At 41.0% G+C, this 26,027-nt stretch overlaps 1 long non-coding RNA gene across 5 annotated transcripts in view; it reads right to left on the bottom strand.

Annotated features, from left to right (window-relative positions):
- LOC123612961 (uncharacterized) overlaps nt 1-26,027 on the bottom strand; it is a 72,813-nt gene that overhangs the window by 28,050 nt on the left and 18,736 nt on the right. The gene's annotated exons all lie outside the window — the stretch shown is intronic.

Here is a 26,027-nt window from a genome sequence, read left to right as displayed (position 1 = left end):
AAACCGATTTCAGTCAACCCCGAAGTCCCTCACACTTTGTAAAAAAAAAAAAAAGTGATTCTTTTTAACCCAAGGAAAGAGCCATCTTTGCAAGGAGAGAGCTGATTGTGGCTTTTTTTTTCCCACCAGAATTAGCAGTCTGATAGAATAGGCTTTTCTACAGAAATTTCCAGCTGGCAGTGCCAGTTGTGATGAAGGCGAAGTGGCTGTTGCTTTATTTATTAAGCAACTACTATGTGCTCGGCCTAGATATGTGGATAGAGCAGTGAACAAAACCAATAATCTCGGCCCTCAAGAAGCTTTACAGGGACACAGAGTATCCAGCTCAACAATCAGCAAACCCCTGAAATTCATGGACTTACCGTGAGGCTTGGACTCTTCATGAACAACCCCAGAAGGTCCCTGACCCCTACAAATTTGCATTTTTCTATGGCCCAAATTTGAAAATCACATGCTTGGAGCAGGCCACTTAACTTGGTGAGTAATCCAAGCTCACTAGCCCAACACAGGAGATGACAAAAATGTTTCCTCTCATGTGCTCACTCCAGTTTATTGGTAGTATCTGCCTTTAAGCCCCAGAAGAGATTTGCCAGGCACAGCAGGGAAGAGTGCTGTGATTAACTGGTGATGTCTGCCTTGGGTAAGGGAAGGGGAATATTTGCCAGCCGCCGCCTCCTGTTATTTCCTGCCCAGCATTCAGGTCTCTGGGCAGAAGTGTTGTTTTCTATTCTTTGCCATGTAAAAGGTTGAAATTTTGTGGCTGGTCTCATACATTCAAGGATTTGCAAGGGTCTGGCATTTTTTACTCCTTGTGAAGTTCAGACGTGGAGTGTTTGTACACATATGCACGTGCAGAGCCCCTCCCAAGTCCTTCAGAGGCCGAGAGACCGCAGGCACCTTTGCGACCACCGGCAGTCAGCAGCAAGGACAGCCTTCTGTGATCATAATCCATGCTCCTTTACTTTGGAAGGCTGGAAACATTCCATTTCCCGCACCTTGCTAATTAACACGCTTCTCATGTCCAGCCATTTCTGATGCCTTGGTTGAAGTTTGAGCCACATCCCTCTTACAGCTAGGGAATGAGTCAGTAGCAGATACTGTAAATAATAATAATAGTTCTAATAATAGGGGGAGGGTGGGATGGGGTGTGGGTCAGTTTTGCTTTGTTTTGTTTTTGATGCAGTGTATAGCACAGAGATGAGAATATTCTAAACAAACAAAAACGAATAATTTATTCACAGAAACTATTAAAATTGTATCATAAAGCTCACAGCCAGCTCAGTGAGCAGCAGCCGCCACGTCTCACCAAGGAAATTATTTTGTTGAATGTGAGTGAGGCGTGCACTTGAGAGGGTGGTCGAGGCTATTTACAAAATGTTGTGTACCTTCTTCCATGCTCTCTCCCCTTTGCCAAGGGCACAACGACTGTACCCTTGATGGACAGAGGTTTATGCAATGTGTTTTACCAAGTGACAGACTTCAGCTGTCCCTGGAATTGTCCCTGGATCCTATTTCCAGTCAGGGGACACTGTCCTCAGGAACATGGCTTCTGCTGATGAAACAGGTTTCCAGCATTTCCTGATACTGTGCTTCACAGAACACAGATTCTAGGGACAAGTCGGTGTGATGCAAAATAAAGGTTTTGTGGTCAGATATCCTTGGGAAACAAAGTGAAGTCAGTTTCCTTTCTGCAGGACTTTTCAGAGCCTTGACATTGTGCTGTGCATTGGGAATCCCTAAGCGCACCACTGATTGAATCAAGCATTTCCTGACCTTATGTGAGCAGGATGCCTCTATCTTGCAGATCATCTCACAGAGCTAGGGTTCCACAGATATCCTTTGGTTACCTTGCTTGGGCATATCTGAGGTCTTCAAGGATAAAAACTGCTTCCTTGATCACCCCTCTCCCTCCCCAAAATAAAACAGCACCACAGTTCCACCTGGTTTACAGCAACAGAGGTACTTCACCAAATGAATTCAACTTTTGCTTAAGCACGATGGTTCTAATTCTGAATGTTACACGGGCCCCTCCCTCCCAAAGGGAGTGGAGAAGAGTCTCGGGTGGTGTGGGCAGGACCGAGGGGACAGGCACAGGTACAGCTGGTGCCCTTACTGTTCTAGCCTAAGGATGCTCAGAGCGAGCCGAGACAGCTCATCGCTTGACGACTGCTCCTTCAATTCCCTAGTTTGGAATTGTTCACTGTGTGCTTTTTGTTTTTTAAGTGGAAATTCACGTAGGTGTCCCAAGTTTTGTGTTTCCGCGTCGCGTACCGTTTTTGATCAGCTGCGCGAGCCGCTCCGTGCCCGGTGCAGATGCCTTCTTTCATGCCTTCTCTCTCTCCAGTGGGAAAGAGTATCCTTCAGGGGACGACCCGGCAGTCTGGTTCTGCAGTGAGGGGCTCTTTCTCCTCCTGTTGTGTTTTGTGTTCACATTTTATTTTCTAATGGCATAAAAATTTAAAAAAAATTTTGATTCAACTGTTTGGCAGAATGTAGAAAGTTCTCTGTGTCCTTGGTTTAAAAGGATCTATGGGTGAAAATGTGCCTGGAAAACAAAGTTCTTGGATTTTTTCTTTCTTTTTTTTTAAATTTTTTAATGAAAACTGTTTGGAAAATGCTTTCTATTGCATGCTTAGCTGGAGAAAAGTACAGGCAGGTGTCCCATCTCTCAGCCACTTTTCAGAGATGCTGCTGTGTTTTCAAAACCAGGTACAGAGTAGTATTTACAAGGATATTCCTGCTTAAGTGCTCCGTTTAGTTGGAAAACTCTAGAGTATTAGCCACAGGGTTTGAATTCCTGCAGCTTCTCCAGACGCCCCTCTCTCTGCCTCCCAGCTGGTCTGGGAAGAAGGGCAGTCTGCTGACCTGTGGTGTCTCAGAGGGGACCTTCCTTCCTCCCTGTCCTGCCTGTTCACCTGGTTGGCGCAGGAGAGCAGTGGGCAGTAGAAACTTCCGTCGGACCAGTCCTCCTGGTGGCAAAGATGTGGAAGCACAAGGGTCTAACCCCTGCTGGCAGAAACTTCCCAGGACAAAACCGAGTCCTTCGCACCCTTAGCTAGTGGGGTCTGGACCAGTGCTGAGGTAGTGACTGCAAAAGTCCCTGTTCTGGCCAGAAACCGAGGGACTCTGTCCCTGGTGGGTGGTGCTCAGAGCAGATCTCTCACAGCCTGGTCCTCCCCAACACACACTGTCTAAGCTGCCCCATTCTGTGCGATCCTGGTGACCAGAAATCCCTTGCCCGCTCGTGTCAGCAGGACTGACCTCCCTCATCACTCCCCCAAGTTCCCACAGCCAGTCTTTCCTCCAGCCTTTTCCCATCACAACCAACTGGACCGTACGAGCAGGCAGCGGGATCTTCTACAACCAGCTTGACCCTTGGCAATTAACGGGCGAACTGCCGCCTCCTACTCTTTGTCGGGTACAGAAGGGGCTGCCCGTACTATTTTCTTATGAGCATGCTCATCACGGCATATGGACATATAATTTAACATCTTTGTGGAGTGTGACTTTTTTTTTACATATTCGTATGCAGTAGAAGGCTTGTTGTAGAAAACTCTCTCTGTATCTTACTGTACTGTTCAAGAAAGAAAGCTGAAATTCTACATTGCCAACAAAAGCGTGAAAATGTTCATGAACCTTCCTCCAGGAAAAGCCATTCAAGCCTGATTATTTTTCTAAGTAACTTCAATTAAATTGAAGAAAAAAAAGAAGCTTCTCTCTGTGTACGGTTTGTTCATGGCTCATTGACAAAAGACTGTAGGGATGGGTGGGCTGTGTTCCTTAGCACGTGGGGGGCCCTGCTCGTGTGCATCAAAGGATGGAGAGGGACAGACAGAGATGCAGACCCTGTTGGCAGTCTTGGCCATGGTAAAGAACGCCACAGATCCGAACCCTTTCTTTTTAGCAGATGAATAGAAGCTTTCTTCATTTCTGTTTTGTCCATAAATTCTTTGTAGATCAATGCATGAGAAGGCCCACCATGATCACACAGGCCATTACCCATGTGAAAAATAAGGAAATAGGCCCTGGAAAACTAAAGGACACTGGTGGCAGGGCCAGTATTCAAACCTGGGCTCCTGTGCCTGCAGAGCCCCGTGCTTGTGGCACTAAATGACGTGCCTCTCTGAATGACTGTCCACTACCCAGAAGTTACAGACCTGCCCTCCAGGCCCCAGTTTTCCAATTCCAAATCCATTCCCTTTCTGATGTCTCAGATAGCTTTTTTCAGTTCCATGGATGGACTTTTTTTAACTTTACTGATAAAAAATGTTTATTTGCCAGAGAAGAAATCACCTGCAAGGTTTTCCATTTTATCGTACCCTAACTTCTCTAAACATATTATGTAAACATATCAGCATGAGAATATTGGATGAGGAGATACATCCCATTCTTCAACCTTTCAATATGGTGTATAATGTGTCTGCTCACCAACTGGTTCTGACCACCAGTGGCTCACCTCCCACCCATTCTGGTGTCATCGCTGTCCTTGCTCTGGTCTCATCTGGTTGGCAAATGGCCAGACCGTGGAGCTTAGTTTTCTTAAATTAATGGGACATGTGCTTACTCTCTAATGTGGTGAGTGGCTCTGAGTTTGTCATGCCTGGCCCTGTCTCGTCTGGGACACTGTCGTATCAGTGTGAAGCAAGGCTGGAAGAGGATATCCGGGTCTTAGTTTACTCCCCCTGGAGTAAGACTAAGATGCCCTCTTGTGTGTGGCCAGCTAATCATTATTTCTGATGGTGCCACGGGTGCCCTCAGGCTGACACTCAGACCTACAGAAACCAAGCCAAGGCCAGAGGTTATTACTGATCCACTACTAAGGGAACAAAAATAGCACCAGGCAGAATCATTCATATTCAACGCCAAAGTGTCCTTCCTTGGGAAGAGTGCTCATTCCTGAAGTTATGTCTCTCCTGCATTTTGGTATTCTTCCATAATGGCAGATGTTAATTGATATTAGAAAGTAAAAATATTGGCAATTTTATAACAGCCCCCCAAAGTCACTTCAGGTATTTTCTCAAAAAGTCATGATATCCAAAAAGACCAGAAGCCGTTGACCAAGAACGCATCTAAGGGGGCAGAGACCGTGGGGGCTTGGTGGAGAAAAGCACTCTGGGAAAATCCTTCCTGCACAACTCTGAGCTTTGCAGAGCCGGTACCCACATCCTGCTGCTTCACCATGGGCCCTGGGGTCCTGGGATGACTTACAAGAAGTTCAAGACTGGTCTGGTCTACATTCAGTTCACCATAGGGAGTTTATCAGACATCTTGGGTCTGGGGTGAAGGGTAATTCCAGTATAAAACAAAAAAGGGACAATCTAGCAAGAGTGACATGAGAGAAAAATCAACCAATCGAACAGCCTTTTCCCTGCTCCACCATCCTCTCCGGGTACCAGCTTCATCCTCATGTCATAACAACCCACAGAACAGTCAGAATGGGAGCAGCCTGCTGTTTCCAGATACGCAGCTGGCTGAGAACCGTTCACAAACATACTACCTCAGTCCCGTCCTCTCTGATACAAGCGAAACAGCAACATCTGACCTATGCCAAAGTTGAGATAAATAAGAACCCTTGAGATCGCAAACTGCAGTTCATCCGCCAAGGAGTTGTTTGTACTCTAGAGATCATCCCTTCCTATTTGGGTTTCAGTTTCCTCAACTGTAAAATGACCAAATTGAGCTCTATCTGTCATTTTCAATTTTGGGGGGAAAAATGAGTCTCTTAAAAGTTTTTTTGTGTGCTGAACTCATATGTAAAATAGATGAAACGGAGATATTGTGATTGAATAGTTGGAGGCCCAGCTGAGCCTCTTTTTTCTGTAAAATGCCTGTGGACCTCAAGGGACCCCCTGCGGTTCTATGGAACAGTTTGAGAACCACTCAGTTAGAAGACCTTGGCACCTCCAGTGTTGACTTTCTCTAATGAGCTACCCAAATCCTCCTCTGCGCCTCTTTGTGGCTTCACACCAAAGAGGTCAATGAGCAATTAGACAGTACCACGGAAGTAAAAAGTGTTTCCAAGAGGGGATTAATTTCATTCCAATGCTGTTGCCTTAAGATGGAAGAAATAAGGAAAAAGAAAAAGGTAGAAGCAGCCTCAGAAAAGAAATGACTCTACACCCAGATGTAAGATGGGCGGAACCAGAGTTTACACTCCACTTTCCAAATGGTCTTCCAAGGATACACAGGCTCCAAATTTCTACAAACCTCCATTAATTTGAAATACAAGAGACTGGAACGAAAGTCTCTGTATTAATCTGCCTTTTATTTTTCAATATTTGTTTTTAAAAATAATAGAGCGTCTGGTTATGGGAGAACAGCAAGGGCTTTGGATCTCCTGTGGGTTTGGACCAGCCGGCAGCCAGAGGAGATTTTTTTGTGGCCACGTCCAGCCTTGGAGCTTTACCTGAGAGATCCAGCCAGAAACAACTCTGTGCCTGGAACCAAACTGGCCACAGGATGAAGGACAGATGCCTGAGGAAGCAACGAAGTAAGAAGGACCTGTGACTACAGTAATGATGCCTGAACACTGAGCTTCTCAGTACAAGAAGTACAGAATCAACTGCAGGTGGCTTGGAAGTGTCTGCTTTTACTGTAGTCTTTTCCAAAAGTATATGGGTTCATAAACAAAGCTGACCACGAAAGTGGCTAAATTTTACTAATTCATATAGTTTATTATATGACTTGTGTTAAATGCTTTCCATTCAATCTTCACAACAACCAACAAGGTAGATATTTTTTACTCTTTTTACAGATAAGAAAGCAGGTGGTTGGAATGCTTAAATAACTTGCCCCAAATTACTCATCTAATAAGTGGCAGAGCCAGGATTCAAACCCACATCTGGTTGACTCTCTAGCTTGTTGGAATCAGTATCACTGATGGGCCAACAGGGGAGGGGACCAGAAGTCTAAACCCTGGGGGTAATGATGCTACAAGCAGACATGGAGAGACATTAAACTTTAGCCAACGTGGCAAAAGCTGATGAAATACAGCTGAAAGAAACAAAGACAGGATAAAACAAGAGAGCAGGAAGACTAAAAGGGTAAACTTTACCCTAAAATAGTCACAGAAACTAGATGATCCATCTAAGTAAGTTGAGTTCCTCCCTGTGTTGTTGAGCTAGGAACCACTCAGTTCCCCTCCTGTGTTTCTCCTTTCCCCTCACACCACTGTCACACTCAACACTTCTAATGCCAGATGAGGGAAGAGGGGTGGTTTCCCCACAACAGACAATTCTCTGCGACATCACTGGGTGTCCCAATTTAACTCAATTCTGACACCATCTACCTGGACATAACATCAGATCCCACAGGTTAAGGGCTCAGTCCTACAAGACTGATCACCCCAAGGCCAGGTTGTTGCTTGTGCTACACATCAGACGTGCCCACAACTCCTCCCTCAGGTTCAATATATTTGCTAAAGTGATCCACAGAACTCAGGAAAACAGTGTCCTTATTGTTTACAAATTTCTTATAAAAGAATTTGATAAAAGGATATGGGGGAGGGACCAAGATGGCGGAGTAGAAGGACCCTCTTAGCTCACCCTCTCCCATGAATACACCAAGAGACATCCACCAACCCATCCATTCACTCAGAACACCTGCTGAACTTTGACAGAACATCACCTTCTTCAAAAGACAAGACTCCTCACAAATCTGGTAGGAGAAAAAAAAGAATAAGAAAAAGGAAATTACAGTGAGACCTGTCCCGAAGGGAGGGAGTGGCAAAGGAGGAATAGCGCTCTTATGCTGGGATGTCCCCCTCTCCAATGGAGAGGTCAGCGGGGATGGACGGGGAACCTCCGAGGCTCAGACAAGTGCACAGCAGCTCGGCCAACAAGATTGAGAGAAACCAGAAAAAGGGTCCCTGTGATCCCCAGCCCTAGACACAAGCTGGCCAGGGTGGGAAGGGACAGGCTGCTGGAGCCAGGAGGAATGCTGGGGCCGACTGTGCAGAGGCAGCCTCAGGGGGCTGGAGTGTGCTGCGTGCCATGGCTGGGAGTGTATACAGAACAGAATAGCCTGGCTCCCACCCCACAAAAAAAGAAAAAAGCAACACTGCTGGTATGCACTGAGGGGAGGGGCACAAGGTGGCTGGGCTGTAGCCTCTGTCTCCGCAGACCCATGGCACCATCGCTGGCTCCTTCTCAGGAGAAGAGAGGCAAGGCTCAGCCATAGCCACCATATCTGCAGGCAGAAGTAGGGCTGAAACCTGAATCCAAACCCAGGGGCTCCGCAACTTCACAGGAGGGGCTGAGATTTGTTTACAGCTCCAGGCAGGGAGGAGCATTATGCTCAATGGATACCTTTGTGGACCCACGCCTCTAAGACAAAAGAGCAAGGAGGAGAGTTGTGGCACACAGCAGGGGTGAGGGCTGGTGCAGAATTTTCAGCAGGCCTGCCTACCATTCACAGACGATGCGCTGGGGATGGAGCTGACCCAGTAGCACGAACACACAATCGCCACAGGGCTGGGGGCTCTACTGGCGGAGCATTTGGTGCTGGGGATGGGGCTGACCCGATAGTGTGCAGCGATCCAGGTGCACGACCCAGAAGTCAGTGTAACTGCGCTGGTAGCTCAGAGGGCAGAGAACCTGGGGGACACCAAAGCAGAGCACTGACACTCCCACGGATAAAGCAGGGACAAGGGCAGAGTCAACAAAGAGTACTTAAAGCACTCCACCCCACCTACCACGCACCACAGCTCAGAAATGGGTCTGGAAGCCTCCATTCCAACAAAAAGAGAACAGGCCCAGCCCCTGTCAGGGCTGTGACAACCACAGAACAAAAAGGAGGCCCTGCTCTACAACCAGGGCAAGCTCTGATCACCACAACACCAGCCACATCCCCAATCAAAGGGACAACAGCCAACACACATGGAAGAAAGATGTGGCAACCATCCATGTTAAAACAGACCTCGCAACAAAACTATAATGGGCTCACAGTCTACACAGGAACACATCCTCTTTAAAAAAACAAAACCAAACCAGCCCTTCAAGACCAGAGTAGATAACTGATGCTCCATAATCCATAGTGGCACAGAGATATAAGTAAAATAAAGAAGCAGACGAACTACTCCTAATTAAAAGAACAGAAGTCCCCTCAAAGAATGAACAATGATAGATTTCAACAGTCTACTAGATCATGACTTTAAAAAGGGGGTGATAAAAGCACTGAAGGAAATAAGAGAGACTATGAATAGAGACAGTGAATACTATGAAACAGAAATAGAAATTATGAAGAGGAGCCAATTAAAAACAGAAACCTCAATGGCTGAGATAAGAGCCAAGCTAAAGGCAGGCAAAAGCAGACTAGATAATGCAGAGGAACGAATAAGTGACTGAGAAGACAGACAGCAGAAGTCAATCAGAAAAGCAAGTAAAAACCAATGACAGCAATATAAGGGACCTGTGGGATAATATAAAGTGTGCCAGCCTATGCAGAAGAGGGGTCCCAGAAGGAGAAGAAAGAGCAAAGGGGATTGAAAAGGAATTTGAAGAAATCATGACTGAAAACTTCACAAACCTAAAGAAGGAATCAGATATCCAAGTACAGAAAGAACAGAGGGTCCCCAACAAGAAGAATCCAAATAGACCTACACCAGGATGTATTATAATTAAGATGGCCAAGGTTAAAGATAAAGATATGATTCTAAAGGCAGCAAGAGAAAAACAAAGAGTTAGTTACAAGGGAGCCCCCATAAGGCTTTCAGCTGATTTCTCCCCACAAACACTGCTGGCCAGAAGGGAGCGGCAAGATATATTCAAAGAATGAGAAAAAGCTGAACCTAGAATACTCTTATCTGACAAGGCTATCCTTTAGAATAGAAGGAGAGAGAGAATTTCACAGACAAGAAAAAATTAAAAGAATTCAGCAATACTAAACTGATACTAAAAGAAATACTGAAAGGTCTACTCTAAATATAAAAGAAGCAGGACACTACAGAAAGGGGAAAACCAAAATTGCAAATGTGATAACTACGAGTTGCAACAGAATAAACATGAAGATGTAAAAGAGGACATCAAAATCATTAAAGGTGGAAGAGGGGAGGAAGAAAATATAGATTTTTTTTTTCTTTTTCTTGTTCTTTTTAGGATGTGTTTGAGCTTATATGACTACCAATTTAAAGCAAACAGATAAAGTAATGTGTTAATATACTTGAAAACCAAGGTAACCACAAATCAAGAGCATACAGTAGAGTCACAAAAACCAAAAGGAAACCAAATAATACAAAAGAAAATTATCAAACCACAAAAAGAAAAAGAAGAAGAAAGGAACTAAGAGGAAATGCCAAATCAACTAGAAAATTAAGTCCAAAATGACAATAAACTTAAACATCTGTCAATAATTACCTTAAATGTCAATGGACTAAATGCTCTAATCAAAAGACACAGAGTGGCAGATTGGATAATAAAACAAGAACTTACAATATACTACATACAAGAGACCGACTTTAGGGAGGACACACATAGATTGAAAGTGAGAGGATGGAAAAAGATACCTCATGCAAATGGAAATGACAAAAAAAGCAGGAACAGCAATACTGATTTCAGACAAAACAGACTTTAAAACAAAGGCCATAAAGAAAGATAAAGAAGGACACTATATAATGATTAAAGGAGCAATACAAGATGATGATATTACACTCATTTACATATATGCACCCAATATAGGAGCATCTAAATATATCAAACAAATACTAACAGACATAAAGGGAGAAATTAATGGGAACACAATACTAGTAGGAGACTTTAACACCCCACTAACATCATTGGACAGCTATCCCAGACAAAAAATCAACAAGGCAATGGAGATACCAAATGATACAATAGAAAAGTTGGACTTGGTAGATATTTCTAGGACATTACATCCCCCCAAAACAGAATATACATTCTTTTCACATGCTCATGGAACATTCACGAGGATATATCACATACCCAGGCACAAAAGAAGCCTCAACAAATTTAAGAGGATAGAAATTATTTCAAGCATCTTCTCTGACCACAGTGGCATGAAACCAGAAATCAACTACAGAAAAACAGAGGAGGAAAAAAATGACAGCATGGAGATTAAACATGCTACTTAAAATCAATGTGTCAACCATTAAATCAAAGAAGAAATTTAAGAATACCTTAGACAATGACAATGAAAACACAATCACACTAAATCTATGGCATGCAGCAAAAGCAGTCCTAAGGGTGAAGTTCATAGAGATATAGGCCTTCCTCAAAAAACAACAATCTCAAGTAAACAACCTAAACTACCACCTAAAAGAATTAGCAAAAGAAGAGCAAACAAAATCTAAAGTCAGCAGAAGGGAGGAAATAATAAAGGTCAGAGAGGAAATAAATAAAACAGAGATAAAAAACAACAGAAAAAAATCAATCAAATCAAGAGCTGGTTTTTTTTAAAAAGTAAACAAAATGGACAAACTTCTGGCTAGGCTCACCAAGAAAAAAAGAAAGAGAACACAAATAAACAAAATAAGAAAGGAAAATGGAGAAATTACAATCAACACTACAGAAATACAAAAATCATAAGAGAATACTATGAGCAAATATATGGCAATAAATTGGACAACCTAGAAGAAATGGACAACTTTCTGAAAATATACAGTCCACCAAAACTGAATCAAGAAGAAACAGATGACTTGAACAGATCAATCACTAGAAATGAAGCAGAGTCAGCAATAAAAAACCTCCCTACAAACAAAAGTCCAGGACAGATGGCTTCACTGGGGAATTCTACTAAACATAGAAAGAACTCATATCCATCCTTCTCAAACTCTTCCAAAAGATTGAAAAGGACAGAGTACTCCCAAACTCATTCTATGAAGCCACCATCACCCTGATAACAAAATCACACAAGACACTACCAAAAAAGAAAATTACAGGCCAATATCACTGATGAACATAGATGCAAAAATCCTCAACAAAATATTAGTAAACAGAATCCAACAGCACATAAGAAAAGATCACACACCATGATCAAGTTGGATTCACCCCAGGGACACAAGGACAGTTCAACATATGCAAATCAATCAATGTGATACACCACATCAACAGAAGAAAGGACGAAAATCACATGATCATCTTAACAGATGCAGGAAAAGCATTTGATAAAATTCAACACCCATTTATGATAAAAACTCTAACCAAAGTGGGAATAGAGGGAACATATCTCAACATAATAACAGCTATTTATGACAAACCCACAGCCAGCACAGTACTCAATGGTGAAAAGCTGAAAGCCTTCCCGTTAAAATCTGGAACAAGACAAGATGCCCACTCTCACCACTTCTATTCAACAGTCTTGGAAGTCCTAACGCCAGCAATCAGGCAAGAGAGAGAAATAAAAGGGATCTAAATTGGAAGAGAAAAGGTATAACTGTCACCATATGCAGATTACATGATACTATATACAGAAAACCCTAAAAGCTCCACACAAAACCTACTAGAGCTGATAAAACAATTTGGCAAGGTAGCAGGATACAAGATTAACATTAAAAAATCTGTTGCATTTCTTTATACTAACAATGAATTAGCAGGAAAAGAAAGTAAAAAAAAAAATCCCTTTTAAAATTGCATCCAAAACAGTAAAATACTTAGGAATATATCTGACCAAGGAGGTGAAAGACTTACATATGGGGAACTACAAAACATGGATTAAGAAAATTAAAGATGACGTGAAGATATAGAAGGATATCCCATGATCTTGGACTGGAAGAATCAATATTGCTAAAATGGCCATACTAACCAAAGAAATCTACAGATTTAATGTGAACCCTATCAAATTATCCAGGACATTTTTCACAGAACTAGAACAATTAATCCTAAAATTTATATGGAATCACAATAGACCTAGAATTGCTAAAGCAATATTGAAGAAAAAGAACAAAGTTAGAGGAATAACCCTCCCAAACTTCAGACAATACTACAGATGTACAGTCACCAAAACAGCATGGTATTAGCATAAAAACAGACATATGGATCAATGAAACAGAATAGAGAGCCCAGAAATAAACCCACAGATCTATAGTCAATATTAGACAAAGGAGGCAAGAATATACAATTGAAAAGAGACAGTCTTTTCAGCAAGTGGTGTTGGGAAAACTGGACAGCTACATGTAAATCAATAAAGTTAGAATACTCCCTCACATCAAACACAAAAATAAACTCAAAATGGCTTAAAGACTTAAATATAAGACAAGACATGATAAACTTCCTAGAAGCAAACATAAGCAAAACATTCTCTGACATAAATCTTAGCAATGTTCTCCCAGGGCAGTCTACCCAGGCAAGAGAAATAAAAGCAAAAATTAACAAATGGGACCTAATTAAACTTATAAGCTTTTGCACAGCAAAGGAAACCATAAGCAAAACAAAATGACAACCTACGGAATGGGAGAAAACATCATTTGCAAATGATGCAACTGACAAAGGCTTAATTTCTAGAATATATAAACAGCTCATACAACTTACTAAGAAAAAACAAACAACCCAATCCGAAAATGGGCAGAAGATCTAAATAAGCAATTCTCCAATGAAGATGTACAAATAGCCAACAGGCACATGAAAAATGGTCAGTATTGCTAATTATCAGAGAAATGCAAATCAAAACTACAAAGAGGTATCACTTCACACCAGTGAGAATGGACATCATTCAGAAGTCCACAAACAAAAAATGCTGGAGAGGGTGTGGAAAAAAGGAAACACTCCTACACTGCTGTTGGGAATGTAGTTTGGTGCAGCCATTAGGGAAAACAGAATGGAGATTCCTCAAAAAACTAAAAATAAACCTATCATATGATCCACCAATCCCAATTCTGGGCATATATTCAGAGGGAACCTTAAGTCAAAAAGATACATGCACTCCAATGTTCATAGCAGCACTATTTACAACAGCCAAGACATGGAAACAACCTAAATGTCCATCAACAGATGACTGGATAAAAAGTTGTGGAATATTTATACAATGGAATACTACTCAGCCATAAAAAAGAATAAAATAATGTCATTTGCAGGAAACTGGATGGACCTAGAGATTGTCATTCTAAGTGAAGTAAGCCAGAAAGAAAAAATACTATATGATATCACTTATATGTGGAATCAAAAAAAAAAAAAGGCACTATGAATTCATCTACAAAACAGAAACAGACTTGCAGACATAGTAAACAATCTTATGGTTACCAGGGAAAGAAGGTGGGAAGGGATAAATTTGGAAGTTTCAGATTTACAAATGTTAGCTACTATGTATAAAAATAGTTTTTAAAAAACAAGTTTCTTCTGTATAGCTCAGGGAACTATAGTCAATATCCTGTAATAACTTTTAATGAAAAAGAATATGAAAAAAAAAAAGAAAATACATGTGTATATGCATTACTGGGACATTGTGCTGTACACCAGAAACTGACACATTGTAACTGACTGTACTTCAATTGTTTTTAATGTTAAAAAAAAAGATAAGGATATGATAAAAGACGCAGATGAACATCTACATGGAAGAGATGCACAGGACAAGGTATGAGAAAGGGGCTAGGAGCTTCCATGTCTTCTCTGGGTGGCACCTTCACCTGTTCACCAACCCAGAAGCTCTCCAGATCCTGCACTTTGGGATTCTTACAGAGGCTTCGTCATGTAGGCATGATCGATCATTAATTCCATTTCCAGCCCCTCAACCCCTCTCTGGAGAATGGGTTGGGGTGGGGAGTGGTGAAAATTCCAAGCTTACAATCATGGCTTGGTCTTTCTGGTGATCAGCCTTCTCACCAAGAGTCATGTCATTAGAACAAAAGACACTGCTATTACCCCGAAAATTCCAAGAGATTCAGGAGCTCTGTGTCAGGAACTCGGGTCAAAGACCAACTCTTAGAATCCAAGATGCTGCTAGTATTCTGACTAGTTAGGAAGTTACAAAAGTTTGAGGAGCTCTGTATCAGGAATTGGAGCCCAGACCAATATTTAGATTTTCTATTATCTATTATAGTATCTTACCAAAACAGCTGGACTAATTATCAACAAATTTGGACAAACTATTCAGAATGGTTGAATAAAAAAAAAATGGTTGAATAAAAGCCAAATGGCAAAAGTGAAATTCAAACTGGGGTCTCAGAGGAGGCTGGGAGTCTGACGAAATGGAACACATAAGCCATAAATAGTCTGATGGTCTGGACAGACAAGCTAACCTGGGCTTCAGACATCAGCCTCAAATGAAGTTTCAAGGGCCGCCACTCAGGATGAAGATGTTGTGTTCAAGCAGCTGCTCACGTAGCAATGTCGTGCAGCGCACCCTGGGTGAGCAGCAGTAGGACAAATGACCCTTCTAAGCAGTGTAGAGAGGCCAAACAAAAACAGGTCAAGAGAGAAAGGCTGTACAAGGGATTTTTAGGGCAATGAAATCACTCTGTATGATACTATAGTGGTGGCTACATGTCATTATGCATTTGTCAAACCCACAGGATGTACAACATCAAGAGTGAGCCCTAATGTAAACTATGGACTTTGGTTGATAATAATGTGTCCATGTTGGTTCATCGATTGTACCAAATCTGCCACACTGATGAGGGATGTTGAGGGTAGGGGAGTATGTATGTGTGGGTGGGGAGGGCTATAAGCGAACTCTCTATTTTCTGCTCAATTCTGTTGTGAACCTGAAACTGCTCTAAAAGAATAAAGTCTATTTTTAAAAAAAAAAGAGAGAGAGAAAGGCTGAGGGGCAGGTGGGAGAGTCTTGGGGCAGAAACAGCTCTAGGTGTCCATCAGGCCTCTGTTCTTCACAGCTCCCTCAGCGTGGTCAGGCTTCCTGCAGACATGTCCACGTGTTACTCTAGCCCTGGGCAGATCTCCTGTGAGCTAAGTCCTGGGCTTCCCCATCCCTTCTAGGAACCTGCAGCTGTCTGAGGAGCCGTTCGTTCATTCATTCATTCAAATATGTGTTGAGCATCTGCCTATGTTAGACCCCCATGCAGGATGCTGAGAATACAGGGATTCTTAGAATTCATAATTCAGTGGGGAACACAGAAATGTTAACAAGTAGTTATAAAATAGTCAAAACATTCACATTTCCACCCCGGGGAAAGAAGTGATCCAAGTCCATTGCTGGAGGAACAGAGAAGAGGTGAGGGTTTGGAGCAGCGGTGATTTTACCCCCTAGGTGGACAGACATCCACAACAAAGAACTGTCTGCCTCAAAAATGCTAAGGTTGGGAAACCCTGAACGGGAGAAATATTAAGAGGGTAGAATCTGTGGCTTTTAGTAGCTAAATGGATGTGTGGATGAGGAGGAGGAAAATGAGGCAAGGAGGAGGAGCGTATTCCCAGGTTGGGATACAGTAAGTGGAGACTGGGGCCGTTAATGGAGGCCAGGTATTCAGAAGCAGGTGTCTGGGAAGGGCACAACTTCGGTATGGGACACTGTGAATTCAGTTAATGTGAGACATCCAAGGAAAGATAGGTAAGTGGGTCTTAGAACCTCACTACGCAAAGTGTGGTCCCTGAACCAGCAACATGAATATGACTTGGGCGCTTGGTAGAAACAGTGTTTCAGGCCCCGCACCAGCCCTCCTACATCTTAAGAAGCCACACGATTCACATGTAGAGAAGCACTGGTCTGGAGAACAAGACACAGTCTGAGGTGCCTGGCCAAGGATGGGGCTGACACCCGACATTTAACCTGAAAAAAGAGATGTGTTTTTCTTACCCTGATTGCCAAGTTATCCACAGAGGGGCTGTGACCACCCAAAAGGTGTACTGTTCTAACATGCACAAAACCCCTAAGGCCTAGCAGTGGCCCTACATATAGTACAGTTCCACGCTGCCTTATCTGTGGTTTTTAAATCTACAACACCCTGAAAACCAAAAGTTTTTTCATAGATTGGCAGTAAGCTCATTTGACAGCAAAACCCAACCTTAGCTAACATGGATTAATTATAGTCTTTATTTATTCCATTTACTGTGAATACACCTACATTTTCCTGCAGAAATACTAATGTAAATATAAATTAATTTTCTTATGGGGTGCAGCTCCATGCACTGCTGAAGTATTAGGTAATACATGTTATTTGCCCAGCATTATTTTTTTCTAAAATTTGCAAAATTCTTAATTCTAAAACACATCTGATCCAAGGGTTTCAGACAAGAACTGTCAACTTGACTACCTCAGTTTACACATGTGGAAACTGAGACTCAGAGAGGTAAAGTACATGAGGGAACCAAGGTTCAAACCTCCTGCTCCTCTGCATCACACTAGTTCCAAGAAGCGTTTTACGTCAGATGCTGCACCACACACAGTCCAAGCCCCTCCCTCACAGGCACTGTGCATTTTCGGACAGAAACATGGGTAAGAGGCACAAGGATCTGCCTTTTGTGCGGGTCTCCCGTAACAGAATGCTAGTCCCCGGGCCTGAGCGGCACATTTCCAGACAAATCTCCGGATATACTGACAAAACTTAGCCCAAAGCCAGGCACCCCATGCTAGAAGCATCCACCAACTTCTGCCTTGTTGGCAGACACAGAGAATCCCAGCAATACTGCAGGAAAACAAAAGCAAGTGAATTCTCTACGGATCTGTGATTGAAACAACACTAACTAAAGCAAAACGGCAGGGATGGTCTGCTGCTGGGCTCGTCTTCTGCTGAGCTCTTCTTATTCTGCAGATGGAGGTTTCCAGCAGCTGCAGTGGGTTCCAAATGCCAGTTCCTTCCTGAAAAGACACTGTGTGCTTTGGAGTGCACAGTGCCTGTCATCTCTTCAGAACCGAGGGTTGCTCCTCTTTCCTCTGCTCCTTTAACAAAGAACTGCCTTTATTCTAACAGAAATAAGCCTGGAGCTATAAGTTATCAGCCAGATAAGAGTCAGTGGGCCATCCTCTCTGAAATTTTGCCAACTCTTTAAATTATATTCATGTGAGTCACAGCTGTATTCTCCACTTTCAAGTTTACATGTTTGGTGTTGCCACAAGCTGCATGCTGGAAATTTGTCAGGCTGTCACCAAAATCAATGACCATTCACTCTATTTAAATGAATTGAAGCTTTTATAAAAATATTTGCTTTTTTAAAAACCATTTTAAATCATTTCAGTGAATACTGCACTCAAAATTGTTTTCTGATTCATTTGACTCTTTCCATTGGGTATATATGAATTACATATTTATGTGTGGTTATCACTTTATATGATTTAACTATACATTTACATATCTTTTTTGGAGAAGTGTTTTTCAAATTTTTTGCCCATTTAAAACCTGATTTGTCTTATTATTGACTGGTAAGAATTCTTTATAAATTTTGCATTAAAGTCCTTTATCAGGAATGTGTTTTGCAAATGTTTTCTCCTCATCTGTGGCTTGTCTTTTTCATTTTCTAAATGGTGTCTTTCAAAAAGCAAAAGTTCTAAATCTTGTTGTAGCCCAACTTACCCATTTTTATTTTATGGCATGCTGTATCCTATGTAAGAAATCTTTGCCCAATCTGAAGTCTCCAAGATTTTCTCCTGTGTTTTCTGATTGAGTTGTTATAATTTTAGCTCTTACATTATTGAAAGTTAATTTTGCACACGGTATGAAGTAAGGGGCATAGTTAAGACCATACAGATACCCAGTTTTTCGAGTGCCATTTGTTGAAAGAACTGTATTTTTCTCACCTTGGTACTTTTGTCAAAAGTTGACCACACATGTATAACTTTCCAGCCTCTTTATTCCGTTCCATCGATCTGTATGCCTACCTTCATGCTGATAGCACACTGACTTAATTACGGTAGTTTCGTAGTAAGCCTTGAATTCACGTAAGTATAATTTCCTCGGGTATGTTTTCTTTTTCAATTACCCTGGCTGTGGCCTCCAATACAAGGTTTAATGGAAGTGGTTAAGAGGAAAGCATTCAATTTTGGTTAAAGAGTGCAATGGCAGCCGCAAGCCTTTTGTGGATGCCCTTTGTTAGCAAATTGAGGTGGCCGATCGGCTATTTTATTAGGGATTCTGCATCTATGTTCATGGGAAATATTGTCCTGTGGTTTTCTCTTTTCATAATGTCTTCACCTCGTTTGGTGTCAGGGTAATGCTGACCTCGTAACATGACTTCTTCTTTTTTCTGGAAGAATCTGTGTACAAATTGTATTATTTCCCCCTCAAATGTTAAGTAGAACTTACCTGTGAAGCCATCTGAACCTTGAATTTTCATTGTAGGAAGACATTTAATTATAAAGTCTTTTTAAAAATAGATACTTGGATACTTAAATTATCATTTTTCTTGACTGAGTTTTGATAGTTTATACCTTTTAAGAGGTACATCCATTTCCTCTAAGTTGTTAAATTTATTGGCATAAAGCTGTCCGTAATATTCCTTTATTACTTTAATGTTTTTGGATATGTATTAAATCCCCTTTTATTATGGTGATTGGTGTCTTCTCTTAGAAATTTATCAATTTCATTAATTTAGTTTCATTAATTCTTCTCTGTTGTTTTCTGTTGTCAATTTCATTGATTTGTGCTCTCATCTTTATTATTTTATTTTCTTCTTGCCTTGGGATTAATGTAGTCTTCTTTTTCTAGTTTTCAGTGGTACCTAAAAATACTAATTTACATCTATTCTTCTTTACTAATACAAGTACTTAAAGCTATCATATTCCTTCTAACTCCCCCTTGAACTGCATTCCATACACTTTGGTAAGTTGTGTTTCCATCTTCATTCAGGTCAAAGTATTTCCTAGTTTTCCTTGTGATTTCTTCTTTGATTCATGGGTTAGTTAGAAATATGTTGGGAGTTTCCCCTATTTTCCAGTCATTTATTTCTAGTTTAATTCCATTATGGCCAGAAAAACATAACTGTACGATTTCAATCCTTTAAAATTTACTTGGATTTGTTTTGTAGCCCTGAATAGGGCCAATCCTGATGTATGTTCTCTGTGTATCTTAAAAATACATGTATTCTGCTATTACTAGGTGGAGAGTTCTATAACCATCAACCAGGTTGAGCTGGCTGACAATGAGGTTCAAGCCTTCTATTTATTGTTTCATTAATTATTGAGAAAGGGGTTAGAGTCCCCTATTATAATTGTGAGTTTATCTATTTCCCCTTGAAGTTCTATCAGTTTTTGCTTCATATTTTGAAGCTTTTAAAATTAGGTACATACACATTTATTACTATTATGTTCTCTTGATGATTAACCCTTTGTCACTATGAAAAGTCCTATTTGTCATTAATATTTCTTGTTCTAAAGTCTACTTCGATACTAATACAGCTATTCTAATTTTCTTTTTTCAGAGTTTGCACTGTATATCTTTTCCTTTTCTTTTACTTTTAACCTATCTGTATCTATATTTAAAGTAGTGCTCTTTGTTGACTGCACATAAATGGATCTTTTTAAATCTAACAATCCCTGCCTTTTAATGATAGTATTTAATTTAATCTACTTGAACAACTCCTGCATTTTTATTATTTAGACTATTTACGTTGAATGTAATTATTGATATTGTTGGGTTTAAAGCTACTATCTTGTCATTTGTTTTTTATTGTCTTATCTTTCTTCCTTTTTCTTCTCGCCCTTTCTTTTCTTGAATTGATTTTTTAATGATTCCATTTTTTCTCTACTCTTGAGTTATTAGCTACTCCTTTGCTTGTTATTCTCAGTGACTGCTTTAGGATTTAATGCTAAATTAATGCTAATATGCAGCTTTTAATTTATTACAGCCTATCTTCAAAAAATATTATACTCTTTGTACATTTTGTGTGAGAACCCCACAACAGATTACTTTTATTTACTTTTCTTTTCCTTTTTACAATTGTTGTCATACATTTTGTTCTGCATGTCAGAAACTATACAGTATCTTATTAGTTTTGATTTATCAATCATCCTTTAAAGAAATAAAAAATGGGGGAAATGTTTAATATTTACCCATACCTTTATCATTTCCAACACTCATTGTTTCTTTGCATGACTGCAAATACTGGTCTCATTTTCCTGCAGCCTCTGGTAACCACAAATCTGATCTCTTTTTCTATGAGCTTGCTTATTTGTTTGAAGTATAACTGACCTACAACACTATGTTAGCTCCTGTTACATAGTGGTTTGACATCTCTGTACATTTCAAAATGATCACCACAGTAAGTCTAATTATGATCTGTCACCATACAAAGACTACACAGTTATTGACTATATTCCCTACATTGTGCATTTCATACCTGTGGCTCGTTTATTTTTCAATAGGAAGTTTGTACCTCTTAATCTTCCTCTATTTCTTTCCCTTCCTCTCTACTCCCCTCTCCTCTGGCAACCACCAGTTTGTTCTCTGTATCTATAACTCTGTATAATACTCTCCATATCCATTTATGTTGTTGCAAATGGCAAGATTTTGTTCTTTTTTATGGCTGAGTAATATTCCATTGTGTCTGTATATATGTGTGTGTGTGTGTGTGTGTGTACTCACATCACATCTTCATCCATTTATCTGTTAACGGACACTTATTTTGCTTCTATATCTTAGCTGTTGTAAATAATACTGCTATGAACAGTGGGGGTACATATATCTTTTGAAACTTAGAGTTTTTGTTTTCTTTGTGTATATACCTACAAGTGGGATTGCTGGATCATATGGTAGTTCTATTTTTAGTTTCCTGAGGATCTACCACGTTGTTTTCCCCAACAGTTGCACCAATTTACCTTCCCACCAGCAGTGCCTGAGGGTTCCCTTTTCTCCACACCCTGGCCAACACTTACTATCTGTTATTTTTTGCTAATAGCCATTCTGAAGGTGTGAGGTGGTATCTCATTGTGGTTTTGATTTGTACTTCCCTGATTAGTGATACTGAGCATCTTTCCACGTGCCTGCTGGCTACCTGTGTGTCTTCTTCAGAAAAATGTCTATTAAGATCCTCTGCCCATTTTTTTATCCAGGCTGTTTGATTTTCTGATGTTGAATTGTATGAGTTCTTTGTATATTTTGGATATTAATGCCTTATCAGACATATTATTTTGAAAATATCTTCTCCCATTCAGCAGGTAGCCTTTCGTTTTGTTGAGTTTCCTTCTCTGTGTGAAAGCCTTTTAATTTGATGTAGTCACATTTATTTATTTTTGCTTTTATTTCTGTTACCTGAAGAGACATAGTCAAAAAAATATTACTAAGATCAATATCAAAGGGTATACTACCTATGTTTTCTTTTAGAAGTATATGGTTTCAGGTCTTACATCAAAGTCTTTAATCCATTTTGAATTTATTTTTGTGCTTGGTGTGAGAGAGCAGTCCAGTTTGATTCTTTTGCATGTAGCTGTCCAGTTTTCCCAACACCATTTATTAATGAGGCTGTCTTTTCCCCATTGTATATTCTTGCTTCCTTTGTTGTACATTAATTGCCCATATAAGTGTGTTCATTTCTGGGCTCTCTATTCTGTTCCATTGATCTATGTGTCTGTTTTTGTGCCAGTACCATACTATGTTGATTACTGTGGCTTTGTAGTATAGCTTGAAATCAGGATGTGTGATGCCTCCAGCTTTGTTCTTCTTTCTCAAGATTGTTTTGGCATGCTGGATATTTAAATTTTACATTGTTGAGGGCTCAGTTTTCTTGGATTCTTTTAAGGATGCTGGATATTTTCTGACAGACAGTTGTATTATTTGTGGATTAGACTGATCCTTTTATGGTTTGTTTTAAACTCATATAGGGTAGATCTAGAGTAGACTTTATTATAAAACTAATTAAGTTCCACTTGCAAGGTGTGACCTTTCTGAGGATCCTATTTAGTGCCTTGAATCCAACAGGATCTGTCACTCTGGCTAGGGGCAACTCAAATAATTTCTGGCACTGTGTAACATCTGAGCATTATTTTTTAATAGATCTTCCCAGCAACTGTCCTTTCCTTGGAGATTGTTTTAGTCTCCTTATGGGATTTTACCCTAGACATGCAGTCATTGGTCAAAAACTCAAGACCTCCATCCAAATTTTTGAAGCTCTTTCTCCGTACAGCTCTCATCTCCTAGACACCTTACTCTGCCAATTCTAGCCACCGTGGCCTCACAGAATTCCAGCCCATCTCCTCAGCTCAGAGAGACTAGTCAGTTGAGTCTGGGGTTCTTCTCTGTGAGCTACAGTCTGGGAGTTACCTCCAGACAGAAAGCCCTGACAACAGGAGACCTCACCTCAATTGTTGTTCCCTTTTCTTAAGGATCACAATCCATTTTGGCCTGCTGTCCAACATCCAAAAATAGCTGTTTCCTATATTTTGTCCATTTTACTAGGTTTGTTTTTTCAATCATGGGAAGGTAATTCTGGACTGTGTCAATCCCTCAGGGTCCTTTGCAAATGTCTGCTTGTTGTTTCTGTAGCTTGTAGCTTATAGCAAAGCCTACACCCCATGACTTAATTATTCACTTTAACACTGAGAATGTGGATTATTTAATTTTTAAAAAATTATAAACAGTGCCAATGTTGGCACAACGTTGTTTTAAAAAAAAAAAGTCTTTCATTTTCTTTAGAATATATTTCCTTGAGACTTAGTAAAGTTACCAAAACAAACAATATGAACAATTTTATAGTTCTTGTTACAGTATTTCCTTATTGTTCTTAGAAAGATAAAACCCATTTACAGTGCCACTAGGCACTGTAATATGAATACATTTCTCTTGATTGCCAGCATTGGACTTTATCATTTTAATTTATTTTTGTTAGTTGAAACAATGAGAAATGGTGCCTCGAAGATGGCTTAATTTATTTTTTTCTTATACTGCTATGAAAATTGTGCATTTTTGCATCAGATAATTAAATGTCTGAATTTGCTTGGATATAAACTGTTTATCAACCTTGATGACGTATCAGGAGGAATTATGGTATTCATTCTGTAGGACCTCATTATGTTTCGTAGGCTAGTAAGCTACATAGCTTAACCACTTCTTTTTCTTAACGTATGACTTTCATTTTTAAGCATGCCTCTTTAAGTAACATTGTTAGATTTTGTTCTTAATTCTGTCAGTGGCTCTTCTTTACCTAGAGGATTCCATCTTGTTAACTTACATATAAGTGATACTTTTTTTTAATTTTTCACCACCTTCTATGTACATTTTTAATTGTTACAATGGCTTGCTTTCTATTTGATAGCTGCAGCAATAAACTTTAACGCCTCAATTTCTCTTTATTCTGTATCCTCCTCAATCCACTGGACTTTAAATTCCACAAACCATGTCTGTGCTGCTACCTAATGTCTAGGACAGCAGCTGGCACACTGATTTATTCATTTAAAAATGATTACTGAAACCTTAACTCAAAAACATACATGCACCCCAATGTTCATAGCACTATTTACAAAAGCCAAGACATGGAGACAACCTAAATATTCATCAACAGATGACTGGATAAAGAACCTGCAGTATATTTATACAATGGACTACTACTCAGCCATAAAAAGAGTAAAATAATGCCATTTGCAGCAACATGGATGGACCTGGAGATTGTCATTCTAAGTGAAGTAAGCCAGAAAGAAAGAAAAATACCATATGATATCATTTATATGTGGAATCTAAAAAAAAAAAAAGACAAACTTATTTACAAAATAGAAACAGACTCACAGACATTGTGAAGGAAAAGCTGGGCTGGTCTAACAAGATAACTCACAAGTCTAGGAATGTGAAGGAGAGGCTGGGCTGGGCTAACAAGATAACTCACAAATCTAAGTATTGGAATACTGATCAGAGTTCTGCAGGACTAACTTGTAAATCTAGGTTAATTAGTGTTGGTTTGCTGTTCATGTTTTTTTGCTAGCCAGCTGGGTTTTCGAAGATACATATCTGGCTTTGGAATGTTGGTTTGCTGCCTCCCTGCCTCCACTTTAGGGATAATGATGCTGCTAAAGCTGTTCCATGCCTATTGGCCGAATACCCCAAGCTTGTACTTTACCCTATAAAACCTCATGCACACGTCTTGGAGGTGCTCAGAGCTTCGGAGCAGAAGCCCCTCTGAGCCCGCCGGTGTAATACATCTGAGTACTCCAACCCTCCGAGTGGTGCTTGTTTCTTGGCTGGCCTGTCGTTTCCGTAACATTTCTGGAGGCCCCAGCGAGATACAACCATGCCGGCCCCTTGAGCCGCTGGACTGGTGGCTCCGGCCGACAGGGGGACGGGACTCCGGCAGCGAATGAGGTGGCGCTGCCCGACGGTATTCTGGGTTCTCCTTCGTGACAGCAACTCGGCCGGGTGGCTGGGCTACAACCAGAGCCAGACTCCGTGGAGGGACGGACAGACTCACCAGGTGGCCGTCTGGACAAGGTAGGAACCCCTGGGAGGAATCAGGTCCTGTCCCATTGGACAGAAGAGGAGGCTGATCCCCTCCTACAGGCTCTCCGTCTGATGGTATTTCAGATGGGGAAATCAGGTCAGGAATCAGGTCCTGTCCCAGGGGACAGAAGAGGAGGCGGATCACCTCCTACAGGAAACAGGATATTGGTATTGGTGGGAGGACTGTTGTTAACCTGTGTGTGTGTGTGTGAGTGAGTGAATGAGCAGCCTGTGAAGCATGCGATCAGGCTCGAGTTTGTAGCTCCACGGCATTCTGCTACAGAGTTCGAGTGAGTCCCAACCTGTGGTTCCGTGGTGACCTCATACGGCTCAAGGCGGTATCGGTCCCTCAGGGTCCCGATCGGAGTCAGCGGCTTATACTGACCCACCAAAGCTAAGAGGCACCTTCATCCCCACGAGGGGAGCGGCCAGGCGGACGCATCGAAAACCCTCCCTTGTCTTGTCTGCGACACCGGCACAGGGTGGCTACACTGGGAGGGAAAAGGACATAGACAGCCAATGAGTCAACGCCCCTGTGCCCTCGGAGGCTAAGATGCTATTTATTTGAGAAAGTCTCCTACCTGATTCTGTCACAGAACACCCGAGACTTATTGTTCCCCTACTGAACTGACCCAAGTAGTGCCCCTTTTGCCTAGCCTCAGACCCCCAGGACTCAAGTTTAGAAGACGAATTCCTTCAGGACCAGGCTCACCCGGCCTTGGAGGTCCCTTTTCTAGTCCATTTGTTTTACCATCTGCCGTCAGTCCCACGC

This window comes from Camelus bactrianus, chromosome 12 (genome assembly GCF_048773025.1).
Source record: "Camelus bactrianus isolate YW-2024 breed Bactrian camel chromosome 12, ASM4877302v1, whole genome shotgun sequence".
Classification (NCBI taxonomy): Eukaryota; Metazoa; Chordata; class Mammalia; order Artiodactyla; family Camelidae; genus Camelus; species Camelus bactrianus.
Note: the sequence above shows the minus strand (reverse complement) of the source record. Positions and strands in the feature narration are given on the sequence as shown.